Genomic DNA, 19,739 nt, shown 5'->3' on the forward strand with positions numbered 1-19,739 from the left:
CTTATCTATCTCTTACAGGTTGTCCATTTTGGGGTGTATGATCATTGTGTTCTCTTTTAATGCTGTCCATTTCTGTGTTATCAGCTATAATTTCCCATCTTTCATTACTCATTTTTCATTCTCTCATTTTTTTCTTAATGAATCTAGCTAAGGGCTTTCCAATTTTGTTTATTTTTCAAGTAAAAATTCTTAGTTCTATTGATTTTTCTATTCCCTATTTTATTTCTACTTTAAACTATATTATTCTTTCTGCTAATTTTGACCTTATTTCTTATTTTTTCTACCTCCTTGAAGTGTAAATTTAAATTGAGATGTACTTAAAAAAATAATGAAGTTATTAATCACAATAAACTGCCTTCTTAGTGAAAATTTTGCTGCATCCCACCAGTTTTTGGTATGTCTTGTTACTGTTTTTATTTATCCAAAGATAGTTTCTAACTGTCATTTTGATCTACTGATTGTTCAAGAGAGTGTTATTTAATTTCCACATATGTGAATTTTCCAGTTTTCCTTCTAAAATGTATATCTAGCTTCATTACATTGTGGTCAACCAAGATACTTGATATAATTTCAACCTTCTTATTTTTTAAATAAATATTTTATGACCTAATGTGATGTATCCTGGAGAATGATACGTGCTCACTTGTGAAAACCTGTATTCTATTTTAGTGAAATGTTCTGTATATGCCTATTAAGTTTACTTGATCTATGTTATTGTTCAAATCCACTGTGTACTTAAAGTTTTTTGTTTGCACATTCTATATTGGAAGTCAGGTATTAATATCTCCTACTATTCCTGTCTTTCTCCCTTCAGTTCTGTTGATGTTTGTTTTATATATCTCAGTTCAGTCGCTCAGTCATGTCTGACTCTTTGTGACCCCATGAACTGCAGCATGCCAGGTGTCCCTGTCCAATCACCAACTCCCGGAGTCCACCCAAACCCATGCCCATCAGGTCGGTGATGCCATCCAGCCATCTCATCCTCTGTCATCCCCTTCTCCTCCTGCCCTCAGTCTTTCCCAGCATCAGGTCTTTTCCAATGAGTCAGCTCTTTGCATCAGGTGGCCAAAGTACTGGAGTTTTAACAGCTTCAACATCAGTCCTTCCAATGAACACCAAGGACTGATCTCCTTTAGGATGGACTGGTTGGATCTGCTTGCAGTCCAAGGGACTCTCAAGAGTCTTCTCCAACACCACAGTTCAAAAGCATCAATTCTTCAGCATTCAGATTTCTTTATAGTCCAACACTCACATCTATATATGACCACTGGAAAAATCATAGCCTTGGCAAAGTAATGTTTCTGCTTTTTAATATGCTGTCTAGGTTGGTCATAACTTTCCTTCTAAGAAGTAAGCATTTTTTAATTTCATGGCTGCAATCACCATCTACCGTGATTTTGGAGCCCAGAAAAATAAAGTCAGCCACTGTTTCCACTGTTTCCTCATATATTTACCATGAAGTGATGGGACTGGATGTCGTGATCTTAGTTTTCTGAATGTTGAGCTTTAAGCCAACTTTTTCACTCTCCTCTTTCATGTTCATCAAGAGGTTCTTTAGTTCTTCCTCATTTTCTGCCATAAGGGTGGTGTCATCTGGATATCTGAGGTTATTGATATTTCTCCCAGCAATCTTGATTCCAGCTTGTGCTTCCTCCAGCCCAGTGTTTCTCACTATGTACTCTGCATATAATTAAATAAGCAGGGTGACAATATACAGCCTTGACGTACTCCTTTTCAGTGCTGTGATTTTGGATGTATATATGTTTATAGTTATATCCTCTTAATGAATGGACTCTTCTATCATGTAATGACCATTATCTCTTGACAGTTTTTGGTTTAATCTATTTTGTCTTTTTAATTATACCCACCCTGATCTCTCTACTAGGTTTGCATTGGTATCTTTTTCTATCCCTTCACTTTTAGCATATACATGTCCTTCAATCTAAAATGAATGTCTGGTAAACAGCATAAAGCAGTTCTTTTTTATCAGTTTAGTCACTTTGTCTTTTGGTTGAGACATTTAATCCATTTCTGTTTAAAGTTATTATTGATAGGGAAGGAATTACTATTGTCATTTTGTTACTTTGCCTTCTATCTTGTAGCTTTTTTGTATTCATTTCTTCTCTTGTGGGCTTTTTTTTTTTTTTCTTTCCCTTTCTTGTACTTACATCCTTTGACTCCTTTCTCATTTTCTTTTTTGTTATCATCTTCAAATGTTTTCTCTGTGGCTACCATGGGGTGTATATAAAATATCTTATAATTATAGAAGTCTATTTTAAACTGATAATAACTGAAATTACATGCATAAAAATAACTCCCAGAAAAATATATACCTATAACTATATTTTAATATGTTTGGGGGAAATTTAGCATGCATTAGGTCAGCTTTACACTTAAAATTTTTCTGGTTAAATAATTTTAAGACTATATTCAAGCAACAAATTTTAAGGCAGAAAATAGATTCTGTTCTCTCCTGTGTTAAAATGTGAGAAAAGACCTGTCACATAGTTTTGTTGTTTTCATTGTATAGTCTTACACTTGTTTCTTAGCAAATAGCATCATAATTTAAATAGCACTAACATAGTAAAGAAATGTGTCTGATAAAGTTTACATTTAGACACTAAAATGTAATACATACAGGAAGAAAATATTCTATGCTTCCTGTATGTAATGTCAGTCACTGATGCTATCAATTACAGATTTAACAAGTGTTGATGGTGACCAACATGGGAAACCTTTAATAGACTGTTTGCAAAGCTGAGGAGAACATTGTGCTTCCATCTTGGCTAGTCAGTACATCAATTTTATATATATATATATATATATATATATATATATATATATATATATATATATCTGATTATCTGTACTACCGGTTTGATTAGTATTCCTCTTTGTCAGTTGTATTTGAAGGCTGTAATGCTTTTCAGGAAAGGAACATCAGTCAAAGGGTTCCCCACAGCACCTTCTCTAAGGTGTTTATAACACCTCAGTCACAAGACTATTTTAAGGTTAAATTGGATGATATCTGTAACGTTAATACAGAATACAAACATCATTTCTATATTGCTTTCCCAGAGAATGCTTTTTGCTCTAGTCTTACAGGAACCCTAGCTAATAGTGAGGTAGTGTTTGTGAGGCTAGGGTCAGAAAAAGACATAATATCTAGTTGTACACAGAGATAGAACTCAAACCACTTAGACTTAGAATGTATAATGTCCAGCACCTTTTGGAAATTATCTGAATGCTAAATTATCTAGAACTGTTCTTACCACTCACACACCTTCTAGATATTAAGAAAGATTATGTGATACTAGTGAGTATCTCTTGAAGCCAAAATAAGAAAGATAAGAGCACTAGTCTCCAGAATGGCTGGGAAAGTGTGATGGTTGAACACAGGAATAGCTGAAGAATTTAAAAACTCTGAAAGGCAGTATGTAAGAGAAAGTCCCAGAGTCTGGAAATGTATTTTTAAAGAACTCAGTCAAACATAGCTCTACAAAATGCCTTCCTTATAGGCTTTGTGGACAATCCTAGAATATCTAAAGCACATTCCTGGTGAAGAAAATATATGTAAAATCTCTTATATTAAACACTCATGACTGTGAAAATGACTTTCTTATGGAAATACTACTTTCTTTTAATCTATTCAGAATGTCCACTTATCTAATGGCAAGGTTGCTCACATAATTCAATGTGACAATAATTTTATGCATTTCATATACAGACATATAACATCTGCTTGCCAGGTAAATGCTCATAAAATCAATCTTCCATGCCTTCTTTAAGTCATTTATACAAGCTATCACTTAATAAAACTAAATTTTTATGTTCATGTGTGTTCTAAATAAAATACAATCCCTGAATAAATGTTAGTTTTCAGTTATAATAGTCTTTGCTTGATGATCAGGCTATATACCAAAAATATACTGATGAAGAAAATCTGTTTTTCTTATTCATTCTTTTTAAAATATGCTTTATTAGATCAATAATATTTAAAGAATTAAAAAGCTCTGAAAGGCAGTAACTAAGAGTAAGGCCCAAAGTCTGGAAATATAAAGAACTCAGTCAAACATAGCTCTACAAAATGTCTTACATATAGTATTTGTTGTAAGAAGTTATATATGAAGGTTGTATAGAAGTATGTCTTAAATTTAGTAAGAGTAATATAATATTTAGTAATTCTCACATCCATTTACCAGTAGCAGTGTCTTAAACTTGCTTTGCATTAGTATGTCCAGTTTCAGAGGCCTGCATAAAGTAATGATTTTCATGATGCAGATCATAATCTAATGGTTATTAAGGTAAATTACAATCTGTTTTTTAAAATATGTATTAATTGAATAGAAAGAAAAATTGTATGTGTTTATTAAAGTATAGGTAGTGATTATTTTTCTCCAGTTTTATTAATATATAACTTACATAGAGTACCGTATAAGCTTAAGGTGTACAGCATAGTAATTTGATTTGTGATAGTTATTCCATAAAGTATATAATAAGTTGGCATATAGTAGTTCCTAATAATCTCTTATGACTTTTTTTTATTTCTGTGTTGTCTGTTGTAACTTATTTATTTCTGATTTTATTTTATTTATGTGGGTCCTCCATTTTTTTCCTGATGAGTATGGCTAAAGAGTCATCAAATTTTTTATAAGAAAACACTTTCAATTATATCTGTTATCTTCTAAAGGTACCTTGCATCCTTCCCTTCTTGCCATCATTGGTGTAATCCCTGTACTTCCTCTCAGTTGTTCAGTTTTCTGATTTAAAAAAACATTAAGAAAAAAATCTTCAAGCCTGTATTGAAGCTTTTTTCCTTCCTTCTGTGATGATTTAATTATCTAGCCATTGTCATGTTTTCTCCTCTGAATTCTTTACATAGTAGTATATCATATTAATATAGCTGCAGACTTCAGATTATAGTTAATATTATTTGAAATTGAATTTGTTTATATATATAAATACAGATATCTGTGAATAATATTTATGCTAAATAATATATATGTATGTCATATTTCCCATATTTAATATAACTATTATTCATTTTTGAAGTCTGGTGTTACCTAGTGTCCTGCTTGCATGAAACAATCAATGATTATTTAAATGTGGTTTTCTAATTTTCGGTAATCTGACCACTGACCATGATCCTTTAAAAAAAGATTCCTGCACAGACCAACACATGGAATCAAAATTTTCACAAGAATCTCTGTTTACAGCTAATACTTCAAGTGAATTTGAGGGAGAGAAACGCTAGAATACACTTGATCATTATTATTCTTCCATCCCAGTCAATTTATATTCTGCTTTCCTTACTCTAAGTTCTTTCCTTAGTTTCCCAATACCGGCACTCCAATTTTATTTGCTCTTTTATTAATAAAGTGTGTGTTTATAAAGATAAACTTATACAGATATTTTTATTTATAAAGATATAAGTAAACTTATAAAGATGTTTATAAAGATAAGCATCACATGAGATGCCCTGGTTTTCTAAATAAAATTGCATGATATCTTAATATTACTGTAATAATAGCAATAAATAGTTTGCTGCTGCTGTTGCTAAGTCTCTTCAGTCGTGTCCGACTCTGCGACCCCATAGACGGCAGCCCATCAGGCTCCGCTGTCCCTGGGATTCCCTAGGCAAGATCACTGGAGTGGGTTGCCATTTCCTTCTCCAATGCGTGAAACTGAAAAGTGAAAGTGAAGTCGCTCAGTCTTGTCGAACCCTCATCGACCCCATGGACTGCAGCCCACCAGGCTCCTCCGTCCATGGGGTTTTCCAGGCAAGAGTACTGGAGTGGGGTGCCATCGCCTTCTCCGATAAATAGTTTAGTAGAAGATAAAAGAAAAACAAGATTTCACATAAAATTTTCATTTTAAATATTCTTGTTCCATCATTTAGCATATGATGATATAAATTAAATAGCAGGGGTGTGTTAAAAAAAAGACACTGAATTCAATAAATTTGAGTTCAAATTAATGAAAATTGCATCATACGCTTCATTGTACTGAGTATATTTAGTCCTTTCAAACTATCCATTAAAAAGAGTATGTTTAATTAATCAGTTTTGTTTTTCTCAGTTTCTAAAAGCCTTGAAACAAAAATTTTTCTTTTTAAATGAAATAATATGTATCTGTATAGAATAATCTAGACTGCTAGGTACCATGCATTGCTTCTGAAATGCTTCAGCTGAACCTATACAAGCAAGCACTCCTCAGGCTTGAAAGAACATTAGTTAAAGCCATTGTGACCTCATCTGTCAAAATGATATCTCAGTTACATAAAAACTTTCATCTACATCAGGAATCCATTAACCACTGATCCCAAATAACAGAGCTAACATAATGGATAGCTGAATCTCTGCCTGGAATTAGGATTGGCTTATAGGACTGACTAAGCAAGCATAGTAAACTGAATAGAACCACGAATAAGATAATGTTTACAACATAGACAAAACAGTAATAGCTTAAATATTACTATAAAATTACAATTTATATTTTACCTCAGAATATAGAATTCTGTTTGGTCATTTTATATATGTGTTAAGATATTATTTAAAATACTATAATTTTTTTTAAAAAACCACTGCCAAACCCTGTACCATGCTTATGACTATTGTAAAAATTTTACAAATATGAACTCATACAAAGCCCACAAAAACACTTTGATGTGAACACTGTTACTATCCTGTTTTTCCACTTGGAGGAACTGAGACCCAGAGATTTGAGTGATTTGACTTAGTTCACACAGCTAGACAGTGGAGGGAGTAAGATTTGTTTCCAGATATTTTGGCTCCACAGACCATGCCCTTAACCTTTGCATAGTACAATCTTCCAAATCAACCATTAGTAAAATGTGTTTGGTAAAACAATGCCAGACAATGTTTTATCCAAAACAAAGCATCAAACAGGATACTGTGTGCATGCTTTGTATAAGAATGAGCTGAGATTTTAAAACTTTGAAGTCCAAGATTCCTCTGATATCATTTGCTATAACATGGTAAAGCTTGAGAAACACATGAAGTAGTCATTTTGGCAAATGAATATTCTTCCACAATTGAAAATAAAAATAGTAGTTAAATGTTTCCAATGAATTCAAGTGAGTTGAGGATTTATATGAACTGGTGAAACTGAATTATTATTAAGGAGCCATTTACTGTGAACAATTTAGCATAGGCTGTTAGTCCAGGGATTTAGGTCTCTGGCTCTGGTTTTCTGGAGTAAGACAGACTTTGATTTGTTTCCCAGTCCAGTCACTTATTGTAAGTCTAAAGAACTTATTTTCCATATCTCTGCCTGATTTTTCACATGTATATTACCAATTGTCTTTACCTCATAGATTTCCATTAGTAAAAAAGTGAATGTAAAATGTATTACTTAATGTCTGGCATACAATTAGCACTTAATACATGCTAGAATGTTATTAATGTGTTAATTGTAACATAATTTATTATTATTAATACAGGAGGCTGAAATTCATATGTGCAATAAGACCATAAAATTTAATTACTGGTAATCTGTATTGGTTTGATTATGTAATTTTATATGCATTTGAATTTAAAATGTTTCTATATATTAACCCAAATCTTTTTACATATATCTAACATATTTTCTAGATAATGTATTCAGTCAAATTTTACTAAAACCTGATGCAATAATGGCAAACCTGGCAATAATACCAGTTAAGAAGTTAGCAAATGTTAAGGTAATATCAAATCTTGGTTCCTGTGTGTATGTGTGTGTGTCTTGGTTCTTTTTTGGAACAGTTTTACTATAGTTTTTTGCAGCTCAGTCTATACATATGATCAGATTACTCCAAAGTCCCTGTTATGCTTTATTCAAACTCTATTGACTGAAATGCTCATTGCATCTAAAAAGTACCTTTCCAGAAACACCAAAAATAATGTTTGACCTGGCACTAGAACACTATGGCTCACACAAGTTGACACATTAAGCTAACAGTCACAGTCCCCCTGGTACTGTGTAGTCTTCTAACCATCATTGCTACTGTTGTAACATTAAATTCTGAAGCATGTCTGGACATTCAGGTTGACTTAATTTTTCTTGAAGTGAATATTACTGAGGCGAATTTATTTCCCTAAAACCAATGGCCCTAATATTTCTCCTATTAAATAGATTATCTTTAATGATATAATGAGGTAAGTCTAAGTAACATTATAAAATTACATCTATGCATTCATATTTGAATTTATAGATACATATGAAATATGTTTTTGTTATTGATATGATAGTTTTTACATAAATGAATTAAAATAATTCCCAAGTGGTATTATCTTGCTTTAGTAAATGAGTGCATGTTGTTTGTTAATAACAAAATTTCATTACTGTAATTGTTCTATTATGACTTTGCTTAAGGTTATCTTTTTAGTGAAAGCAATGTAATTTTTTCATTATCAATGGGTATATGTTTTCTTGTGTGAACAGGAAGCAACAATTAACATTTATATACCTCAGTGGATAACTCAGTGATTATATCTTAGCATGCACAATGTACTTTGATGTTACTATATGTATTTATTTTTTGTTCATTCTCTGGTAAATATGAGGTAGACTATTCAATAGTGAAAGAATGAGAGTTTATAAACCTGTTATTTCAACAAAGATATGAATACTTATCAGATTTGTGCCAGGTACTGTGCTGAAAAGGATACTGTGGTAAATAAGAAAATACTATCTTACAGATGTTTATAATTTTATTAATATAAATTTACCAGAAATTGGTATATACTATATTATGCTTAGTATATGCTCAAGTACTAAAATTTTGCAGTAGGAACATTGGCTAGTTCTATTATCAGATAAACTTCACAGAGGTATATAACTCTTTGCAAAAACTTAATGATAGGGATTGGATATGTCCAAAAAGTATAGAGTAATTTGACCTTTTTAGAGTTAAATATGGTGAATGTGTGTGTGTGTGCCCACTAAAACAAAAAAATTCTATAATGTGTTTTAAAAACACTTAGTCTCTTGGGAAATTCCCTGGTAGTTCACTGCAGGGGACTGATACCTGGTCAAGGAACTAAGATCTCACATGCCAAGCAGCATGGCCAACAGAACGCTCAGTCTCTACAAAAAGAAACAAATGCTCAGTCTCTATAGGTTGCTTTGTGTCTTAGTCCTCTGAAGGAAAGGAGGGAATACTGCTGTACAATACTAAACATACATTTTGCTATCTTCCAAAGGAAATCCCAAGATTGTGTGAATTCAACACAAAATGAACCTAAAACTTTTGAAGCTTTGGAATGCTTCAGGGTTTTGTTTGTTTTGTTTTAAATCAGAAGTGATGAAATTCTGGATATTCTTGGACAACCTGTTAGCTGAAAAGGACAAACAAATGGGTTTTCAATAAAATCTATCTACAAGCATTCAGCAGGAAAACAGCAAATGAAGAATTCATTATTACTTGGATGTAGTATAGCAGGATGAGACTACATTTAATGCTTTAGACATAGAAAATCAATGTACGGTGAGACCGTGTTTAAAATCTTGTGAATGATCATTAAAGTTTTATTTGACAAATTACATATCAATACTCTCTGTTGTGGTTCATGCTAGAAATGGAGGCAGTGCCAAAGTAAACTGTACTGGGTTAGAAATTAAAACTGAAACCTAAATGTCACAAAGGAGACAGTCCTTGTCTAGTAGCCTGGTAGGCTCTAAATTATATTTACTATAATTATTGATTATTATTAATTAAGTACTATGAATTAGTTTATTCAATGTTGCCCTACCCCCCCCACTCCATATATATATATAGAGAGAGAGAGAGAGAAGGGAAGATAGGAAGTGTGTGAGCATTTTAGAACAAAATATTAAATATCATCTTTTTACTAAGTCTAAGTTATCACTAAAAGCCCAAAGAGGAACGTGAGGAAGGGCTTGTACATATTAAATAATTCTGTGTGTATACAGCATTAAAAACTAAATAATTTATTAAATAATTTATTTAATTATTAAATTATTTTGATTGGAGAATAATTACAATGTTGTGATGGGTTTTGTTATACATCAACATGAATGGGCCACAGCTATGCATGTGTTCCCCCATCCTGAACCACCCTCCCACCATCCTCCCCAACCTATACCTCTGAGTTATTCCAAAGCACCAGCTTTGGCACCCTGCTTCATGCATCAAACTTGTACTACATATTTTTCAGTTCAGTTCAGTTCAGTTCAGTCGCTTATTCATGTCTTACTCTTTGCAATCCCATGGACTGCAACATGTTAGGCTTCCCTGTCCATCACCAACTCCTGGCGCTTGCTCAAACTTATGTGCATTGAGTTGGTGATGCCATCCAACCATCTCATCCTGTCATCCCCTTCTCCTCCCACCTTCAGTCTTTCCCAGCATCAGGGTCTTTTCCAATGAGTCAGTTCTTGGCATCAGGTGGCCAAAGTATTGGAGTTTCAGCTTCAGCATCAGTCCTTCCAATGAATATTCAGAACTGATTTCCTTGAAGACTGACTGGTTTGATCTCCTTGCAGTCCAAGGAGCACTCAAGAGTCTTCTCCAAAACCACAGTTCAAAAGCATCAATTCTTTAGTGCTCAACTTTCTTTATAGGAAAAAAAAATGTATATTTTTAGCATTCAGTTTAATGTAAGAGTTCATTTGTTTTTTATTCCCATTTATATGCTCCAACAAAATTGCCTTATTGTGTGTCTGTTTTGTGTGTGTATGTGTGTGTCTCTTTTTACAGAAACAAAGTCACATTGCATTAAAGTTGGTTGCATATAATACTCCACAAAATTTTCTATAATTTTTTATTAGATGGATTATTTTTCAGATTTTTTTTCTTTTAAATTTCCAACAGTCTAATTTGGAGTGAGTTTATGTAACAAGGCAAGCATTTGTTGCACAGAATAAATTCCTATGTACAGATTTCAAGTGATTTTGTAAATCTTACATGTTCCGGCCTTTGTTTATTTTCTCATCTTTAGTAGATGTCTGATGCAACAATGGTCTTTTTAAGTAGTTGATTGTATGATTTTTAGCTATATTTGCTAAAGTATTACATCCTTTAACCTTTAGAATTCCAATAGGATGCTTTGCTAATGATTGAACCCTGAGTATCATTGTTGAATAAAATAAGAATCTGAAATGTGCTACCATAGAATTCATAACATAATGAAGCCTAGGGATGAATATGAGAAAACATATTGGCTTTCATCGGACAACCTTCTGACCTCATTTGTATGCAAAGCAGTTAATCATTAAGCGGTATGCCCTATATCTTTCTATCTCTACCACTAGTGAAGCCTTCCTTTTGGGACCAATTTAATCGGGTAGCAGAAAAAGTGAATTTGACAAAGTCCTGATTAAATACAGTAATAGTAGGGATAAAGAACTGGACAGCTATTTGAAAAGTACTTAGTTGTGAGACTACTTCATTGAGAACTACTTAGTTGGGACACTTGTCAATACTAGATTATCGAAGGAGAAGAGAAAATGAGAGAAGTATGAAGAAAAATTCCCATCAATTTATGGAATGTGTGTCAAATTCTCACTAACTTCTAGTTTAAGTATCAATACTTTCATGTGGTTTTCAACTATATAAAGTTAAGAAACAAGCTTATATTTCTGATGATTTATGCATTTATATATATATATATATAAGCATTTGCATAAGCAAATACTCTACTAGCATATATATTTATTTTTTTGTAAAACCAAACTCACTGATTTGGGAGAACTGCATTAAAATCATTATATACACATTTATTTATGGACTGTCTTTGAGGCATTAGATATATATATATATATATATATATATATATTCTGTATTAGTTTGAAGTATAGTCACCTTGTTTTTCTTTTCATTGATAAATATGATCTCAAAATTATATCGAGAAATTGTGTTATTTAAAATAGTGTCGCAGCATAATAGTTATTTATCTTTAAATAACACAGCTTAAGACCAATTTTCCTTTACCACATTAAATAACATAATGAAGTAGGTCATGGCTGACTCTATTTGAGTTTACCAATATCATATTCATTAAATAATTGCATCATAAAATATAAATAATGATATTTTCTGCAGAAGATAGGACTAGAGCTTAAAATAGATTCTCATAATTAATATTTGTGAACAAACTAAATTTGATTTAGAATTGAAAGTACTCTCTAGATGATACCAAAGTTATTTTCATTTCACTAAAAAGGAGTTAAGTAGGAAAAATTTTCCTAGGCCTTTTAATGTGAAAAATATTTTCTTGGTGAAATGTTCTCATTTGATTATTTGAGAATATGAATAAAGCACCTCTTGAGGACAGTCAAGTAGCACAATTTAAAATCTACTGATGTTATTGTATTTTTCAAGATAAGGAAATAAAATATAAAAAGTTTTTTTTTCCTGAAATGTACAAAAAGAAAACAATAGACTTTTAAATAGAGTGCACACTATTTTACATATTTGGGATAGAAGAAGGGGAATAACTTTCATCAAAATTTCAGTGGCTTACCTCATGCAGAACTCAACTGATGCTAACCTACAAATTAAAAGGGCAAAACTACACAATATGCTAGTAAAGTAATGCTCAAAATTCTCGAAGCCAGGCTTTAGCAATACGTGAACCATGAAATTCCAGATGTTCAAGCTGGTTTTAGAAAGGCACAGGAACCAGAGACCAAATTGCCAACATCCACTGGATCATCGAAAAAGCAAGAGAGTTCCAGAAAAACATCTACCTGTGCATTATTGACTATGCCAAAGCCTTTGACTGTGTGGATCACAATCAACTGTGGAAAATTCTTCAAGAGATGGGAATACCAGACCACCTGATCTGCCTCTTGAGAAATTTGTATGCAGGTCAGGAAGCAACAGTTAGAACTGGACATGGAACAAGAGACTGGTTCCAAATAGGAAAAGGAGTACATCAAGGCTGTATATTGTCACCCTGCTTATTTGACTTATATGCAGAGTACATCATGAGAAACGCTGGGCTGGATGAAGCACAGCTGGAATCAAGATTGCTGGAAGAAATATCAATAACTTCAGATATGCAGAAGCTGGAATCAAGAGTGCCAGGAGAAATATCAATAACCTCAGATATGCAGATGACACCACCCTTATGGCAGAAAGTGAAGAGGAACTAAAAAGCCTCTTAATGAAAATGAAGGCGGAGAGTGAAAAAGTTGGCTTAAAACTCATCTACCTAAAGAAACTAAAGACCTATATATAGAAAACTATAAAACACTGGTGAAATAAATCAAAGAGGACATGAATAGATGGAGATATATACCATGTTCATGGATTGGAAGAATCAATATAGTGAAAATGAGTATACTACCCAAAGCAATTTATAGATTCAATGCAATCCCTATCAAGCTACCAACAGTATTCTTCACAGAGCTAGAACAAATAATTTCACAATTTGTATGGAAATACAAAAAACCTCGAATAGCCAAAGCGGTCTTGAGAAAGAAGAATGGAACTGGAGGAATCAACCTACCTGACTTCAGGCTCTACTACAAAGCCACAGTTATCAAGACAGTATGGTACTGGCACAAAGACAGAAATATAGATCAATGGAACAAAATAGAAAGCCCAGAGATAAATCCACGCACATATGGACACTTTATCTTTGACAAAGGAGGCAAGAATATACAATGGATTAAAGACGATCTCTTTAACAAGTGGTGCTGGGAACTCTGGTCAAACACTTGTAAAAGAATGAAACTAGAACACTTTCTAACACCATACACAAAAATAAACTCAAAATGGATTAAAGATCTAAACGTAAGACCAGAAACTATAAAACTCCTAGAGGAGAACATAGGCAAAACACTCTCCGACATACATCACAGCAGGATCCTCTATGACACACCTCCCAGAATATTGGAAATAAAAGCAAAAATAAACAAATGGGACCTAATTAACCTTAAAAGCTTCTGCACAAGAAAGGAAACTATTAGCAAGGTGAAAAGACAGCCTTCAGAATGGGAGAAAATAATAGCAAATGAAGCAACCGACAAACAACTAATCTCAAAAATATACAAGCAACTCCTACAGCTCAACTCCAGAAAAATAAATGACCCAATCAAAAAATGGGCCAAAGAACTAAATAGACATTTCTCCAAAGGAGACATACAGGTGGCTAACAAACACATGAAAAGATGCTCAACATCACTCATTATCAGAGAAATGCAAATCAAAACCACTATGAGGTACCATTTCACACCAGTCAGAATGGCTGCGATCCAAAAGTCTACAAATAATAAATGCTGGAGAGGGTGTGGAGAAAAGGGAACCCTCTTACACTGTTGGTGGGAATGCAAACTAGTACAGCCACTATGGAGAACGGTGTGGAGATTCCTTAAAAACCTGGAAATAGAACTGCCTTATGATCCAGCAATCCCACTGCTGGGCATACACACTGAGGAAACCAGAAGGGAAAGAGACACGTGTACCCCAATATTCATCGCAGCACTGTTTATAGTAGCCAGGACATGGAAGCAACCTAGATGTCCATCAGCAGATGAATGGATAAGAAAGCTGTGGTACATATACAATGGAGTATTACTCAGCCATTAAAAAGAATACATTTGAATCAGTTCTAATGAGGTGGATGAAACTGGAGCCTATTATACAGAGTGAAGTAAGCCAGAAGGAAAAACATAAATACAGTATACTAATGCATATATATGGAATTTAGAAAGATGGTAACAATAACCCTGTGTACGAGACAGCAAAAGAGACACTGATGTATAGAACAGTCTTATGGACTCTGTGGGAGAGGGAGAGGGTGGGAAGATTTGGGAGAATGGCATTGAAACATGTAAAATATCATGTAAGAAACGAGTTGCCAGTCCAGGTTCGATGCACGATACTGGATGCTTGGGGTTAGTGCACTGGGAAGACCCAGAGGGATGGTATGGGGAGGGAGGAGGGAGGAGGGTTCAGGATGGGGAACACATGTATACCTGTGGCGGATTCATTTTGATATTTGGCAAAACTAATACAATTATGTAAAGTTTAAAAATAAAATAAAATTTTTTAAAAAAAGGAAAAAAAAAGAAAAAAGAAAACCTCAGCATTCATAAAACTAAGATCATGACATCTGGTCCCATCACGTCATGGGAAATAGATGGGGAAACAGTGGAAACAGTGGCTGACTTTATTTTGGGGGACTCCAAAATCATTGCAAATGGTGACTGCAGCCATGAAATTAAAAGACGCTTACTCCTTGGAAGGAAACTTATGACCAACCTAAATAGCATATTGAAAAGCACAGACGTTACTTTGCCAACAAAGGTCCATCTAGTCAGGGCTATGGTTTTTCCAGTGGTCATGTATGGATCTGAGAGTTGGACTGTGAAGAAGGCTGAGCGCTGAAGAATTGATGCTTCTGAACTGTGTTGTTGGAGAAGACTCTTGAGAGTCCCTTGGACTGCAAGGAGATCCAACCAGTCCATTCTGCAGGAGATCAGCCCTGAGATTTCTTTGGAAGGAATGATGCTAAAGCTGAAACTCCAGTACTTTGGCCACCTCATGTGAAGAGTTGACTCATTGGAAAAGACTCTGATGTTGGGAGGGATTGGGAGCAGGAGGAGAAGGGGACGACAGAGGATGAGATGGCTGGATGGCATCACTGATTTGATGGACGTGAGTCTGAGTGAACTCCGGGGGTTGGTGATGGGCAGGGAGGCCTGGCATGCTGCGATTCATGGGGTCACGAAGAGTCAGACATGACTGAGCAACTGAACTGAACTGAACTGAATTCCTAAAGAACTGATTATGAAAAATTAAAAGCACTCTGGACAAGAAACCTATAGTTTTTATGACTTTTGAAAATCTAACAGAATGGAAAGAGGTTTCCTAATGACTTGAATCTAGGAGTGGAGCTGAAGACTTCTTCTAGTCCAGGAACTGTCTTTCTTTTTTCTTTCCCATTTGCATTTTTTTTAATATTTGAAATGTTTTAATTTAATTTTTATTTTATATTAGATAATATTTTGTTTACAATATTGCATTGCTTTCAGATGTATTGCTAAGTGATTTGGTTTTACATATATTCATTCTTTTTCAATTTGTTTTCCTATATACTTTATTACAGAATATTGAGTAGAGTTCCCCATGCTCTACAGTGGGACCTTGCTAACTGTCTATTTTATGTATAGTGGTCCATATATGTTAATCCCAAACTCCTAATTTATCCCTCCCTCCCATGTTCCCCCTTTAGTAACTATAAGTTTGTTTTTCAAGTCTGTTTCTCTTTTGTTAGTAAGCTCATTTGCATCATTTTTTTTAAAGATTCCACATATGAGCAATATTATATCATATTTTTCTTTCTCTGTTTGATTTACTTCACTTACTGGTGTTCATTGGAAGGACTGATGTTGAAGCTGAAACTCCAATACTTTGGCCACCTGATGCAAAGAACTGACTCATGGAAAAGACCCTGATGCTAGGAAAGATTTAAGGTGGGAAGAGAAGGAGATGACAGAGGATGAGATGGTTGGATGGCATCACCGACTCAATGGACATGAGTTTGAGCAAACTCCGGAAGTTGGTGATGGACAGGGAGGCCTGGTGTGCTGCGGTTCATGGGATCACAAAGAGTCGGACACGACTGAGCAACTGAGCTGAACTGAACTATGATAACTTTTAGATCCATGCATGTTGTTGCAAATGGGATTATTTCATTTTTTGTGGCTGAATAACATTTCATTGATTTCCACAGCTTTATTCATTTTCTGTCGATGAGCATTTGAGTTTCTTCCATGTCTTATCTATCATGTGATTCAACAATCCAACTCCTGGGCATATATCCAGAGACAACTATAATTTGAAAATATATGTATTTCCCAATGTTCATTGCAGCACTATTTGCAGTAGCCAAGACATGGAAGAAACATAAATATCCATAGGGCACTCTCTTCCTTGTTAATTTTTATTCTTAGCTGTCTCTACTTTATCCTATCACTTTGTTTTTTCCCTGTAAGAAGCACTCAGTGTGTTATACAGCAGCAAATTTGTCCAGTGTTTACGTACCAGTACCAGCAAATAACTGCTTAGCGTTGAGATTTTTATCCCCTGATTGAACCAATCCTTATGGCCAGTAGGTTAGATGTCCACATTTTTGAAAGAGGTCATTTCCCATCCCTATGATGGACAGGTTGGTGACAGACACTGAGAGCACTGATTGAGAGTATGAGAACACAGTAGAAGGAGTAGCATCCCCTAAATAAGAGGAATAAAGTAAAGTTAAGATAAAACCAATAAGGGACCATCTGATCGACTAAGAATATTACAGAAGAATCAGTGAAAGTGTGAGTCACTTAGTCGTGTCTGACTCTTTGTGAACCCATGGACTGTAGCCTGCCAGGCTCCTCTGTCCATGGAATTTCCAGCAAGAACACTGGAGTGGCTTGCATTCCTTTCTCCAGAGGATCTTCCCAACCCAGGGATTGAACCCAGGTCTCCCACATTGCAGGCAGATTCTTTTCCATCTGAGCCAGCAAGGAAGCCAGAGAAATCAGTACTAGATAACAATAAATATGTCCTTAATGGGTAAAGTGTTAGGGTTAAGTTTCAAGGCATGCAAGGCAAAACAGGGAAACAGTATTGGACATTAAATTACTCACAGAATCAGTAAGAGAGATGCAGGTAAAGTGAGCTTCCAGCAATCATTCCCTAAACCATATTTGCTTTTCCTTTTGATATGAGGAGGGAACTGCCTTCTGAAATGAGGATCTGCCAATGCAGCTACTGTCTCTAACTGTACCTTTCCTTTTACGGACCACACTCACAGGATGGTCTCCTACCCTGCTTCTATACACAATTACCCAATGAATTCAAATTTAATACTAATAACAGAACAAAATAATCACATCCAGCACCATAACTATAAAGCTTCTTTGAAATGCAGTTTGTATTGCCAAAGTTAACAGTATAATTGTATTTTCATGGTATACTTCATTTTAGGAGGCAACCTTGGAAGATGTATAAAAGAAACTTAGACCAAATGCTGAGTAAGAAAGTCTGTGTGATCTGCCATATTGGGTATATTGATTCTTTTTTAACAAGTTAGGTTAAAAAACATAGTTTACGGATTAACTATATTTTCTTTGGAGGTGATTATTTGCTACAATTTCTTTTTTGTATATTCAGTTCAGTTAAGTTGCTCAGTCGTGTCCGACTCTTTGCAACCCCATGAATCACAGCATGCCAGGCCTTCCTGGACAACACCAACTCCTGGAGTTTACCCAAACTCATGTCCATCGAGTTGGGTGATGCCATCCAGCCATTTCATCCTCTGTCGTCCCCTTCTCCTCCTACCCCCAGTCCCTTCTAGCATCAGGGTCTTTTCTGATAATTTTGTATATTCAGTTCAGTTCAGTTCAGTCGCTCAGTCGTGTCCGACTCTTTGCGACCCCATGAATCCCAGCACGCCAGGCCTCCCTGTCCATCATCAACTCCCGGCATTCACTCAGACCCATGTCCATCGAGTCAATGATGCCATCCAGCCATCTCATCCTCTGTCATCCCCTTTTCCTCTTGCCCCCAATCCCTCCCAGCATCAGAGTCTTTTCCAATGAGTCAACTCTTCACATGAGGTGGCGAAAGTACTGGAATTTCAGCTTTAGCATCATTCCTTCCAAAGAAATCCCAGGGCTGATCTCCTTTAGAATGGACTGGTTGAATCTCCTTGCAGTCCAAGGGACTCTCAAGAGTCTTCTCCAACACCACAGTTCAAAGCATCAATTCTTCGGTGCTCAGCCTTCTTCAAGTCCAGTTCTCACATCCATACGTGACCAATGGAAGAACCATAGCCTTGATTAGACGGACCTCTGTTGGCAAAGTAATGTCTCTGCTTTTGAATATGCTATCTAGGTTGGTCATAACTTTCCTTCCAAGGAGTAAGCGTCTTTTAATTTCATGGCTGCAGTCACCATCTGCAGTGATTTTGGAGCCCCCCAAAAATAAAGTCAGCCACCGTTTCCACTGTTTCCCCATCTATTTCCCATGAAGTGATGGGACCGGATGCCATGATCTTAGTTTTCTGAATGTTGAGCTTTAAGCCAACTTTTTCACTCTCCTCTTTCACCTTCATCAAGAGGCTTTTGAGTTCCTCTTCACTTTCTGCCATAAGGGTGGTGTCATCTGCATGTCTGAGGTTACTGATATTTCTCCAGGCAATCTTGATTCCAGCTTGTGCTTCTTCCAGTCCAGTGTTTCTCATGATGTACTCTGCATATAAGTTAAATAAGCAGGGTGACAGTATACAGCCTTGATGAACTCCTTTTCCTATTTGGAACCAGTCTGTTGTTCCATGTCCAGGTCTAACTGTTGCTTCCTGACCTGCATACAGATTTCTCGAGAGGCAGGTCAGGTGGTCTGGTATTCCCATCTCTTTCAGAATTTCCCACAGTTTATTGTGATCCACACAGTCAAAGGCTTTGGCATAGTCAATAAAGCAGAAATGGATGTTTTTTGGGAACTCTCTTGCTTTTTCCATGATCCAGCGGATGTTGGCAATTTGAACTCTGGTTCCTCTGCCTTTTCTAAAACCAGCTTGAACATCAGGAAATTCATGGTTCACGTATTGCTGAAGAAAGTTAAAATGGCTTTCAGATTTTATTTTGCACCATCTGTAATTATGGGTAAGAGATAATTCCTCATGTTTTATTCTGGCTTAGAAAACTGTTAAAATTTGTATCTGGTATATACAAGCCTATCTTCAATTATTTTTTTCACAGGAAAGATTGAGTAG

Source organism: Bos taurus, chromosome 1 (genome assembly GCF_002263795.3).
Source record: "Bos taurus isolate L1 Dominette 01449 registration number 42190680 breed Hereford chromosome 1, ARS-UCD2.0, whole genome shotgun sequence".
NCBI classification, from domain to species: Eukaryota; Metazoa; Chordata; class Mammalia; order Artiodactyla; family Bovidae; genus Bos; species Bos taurus.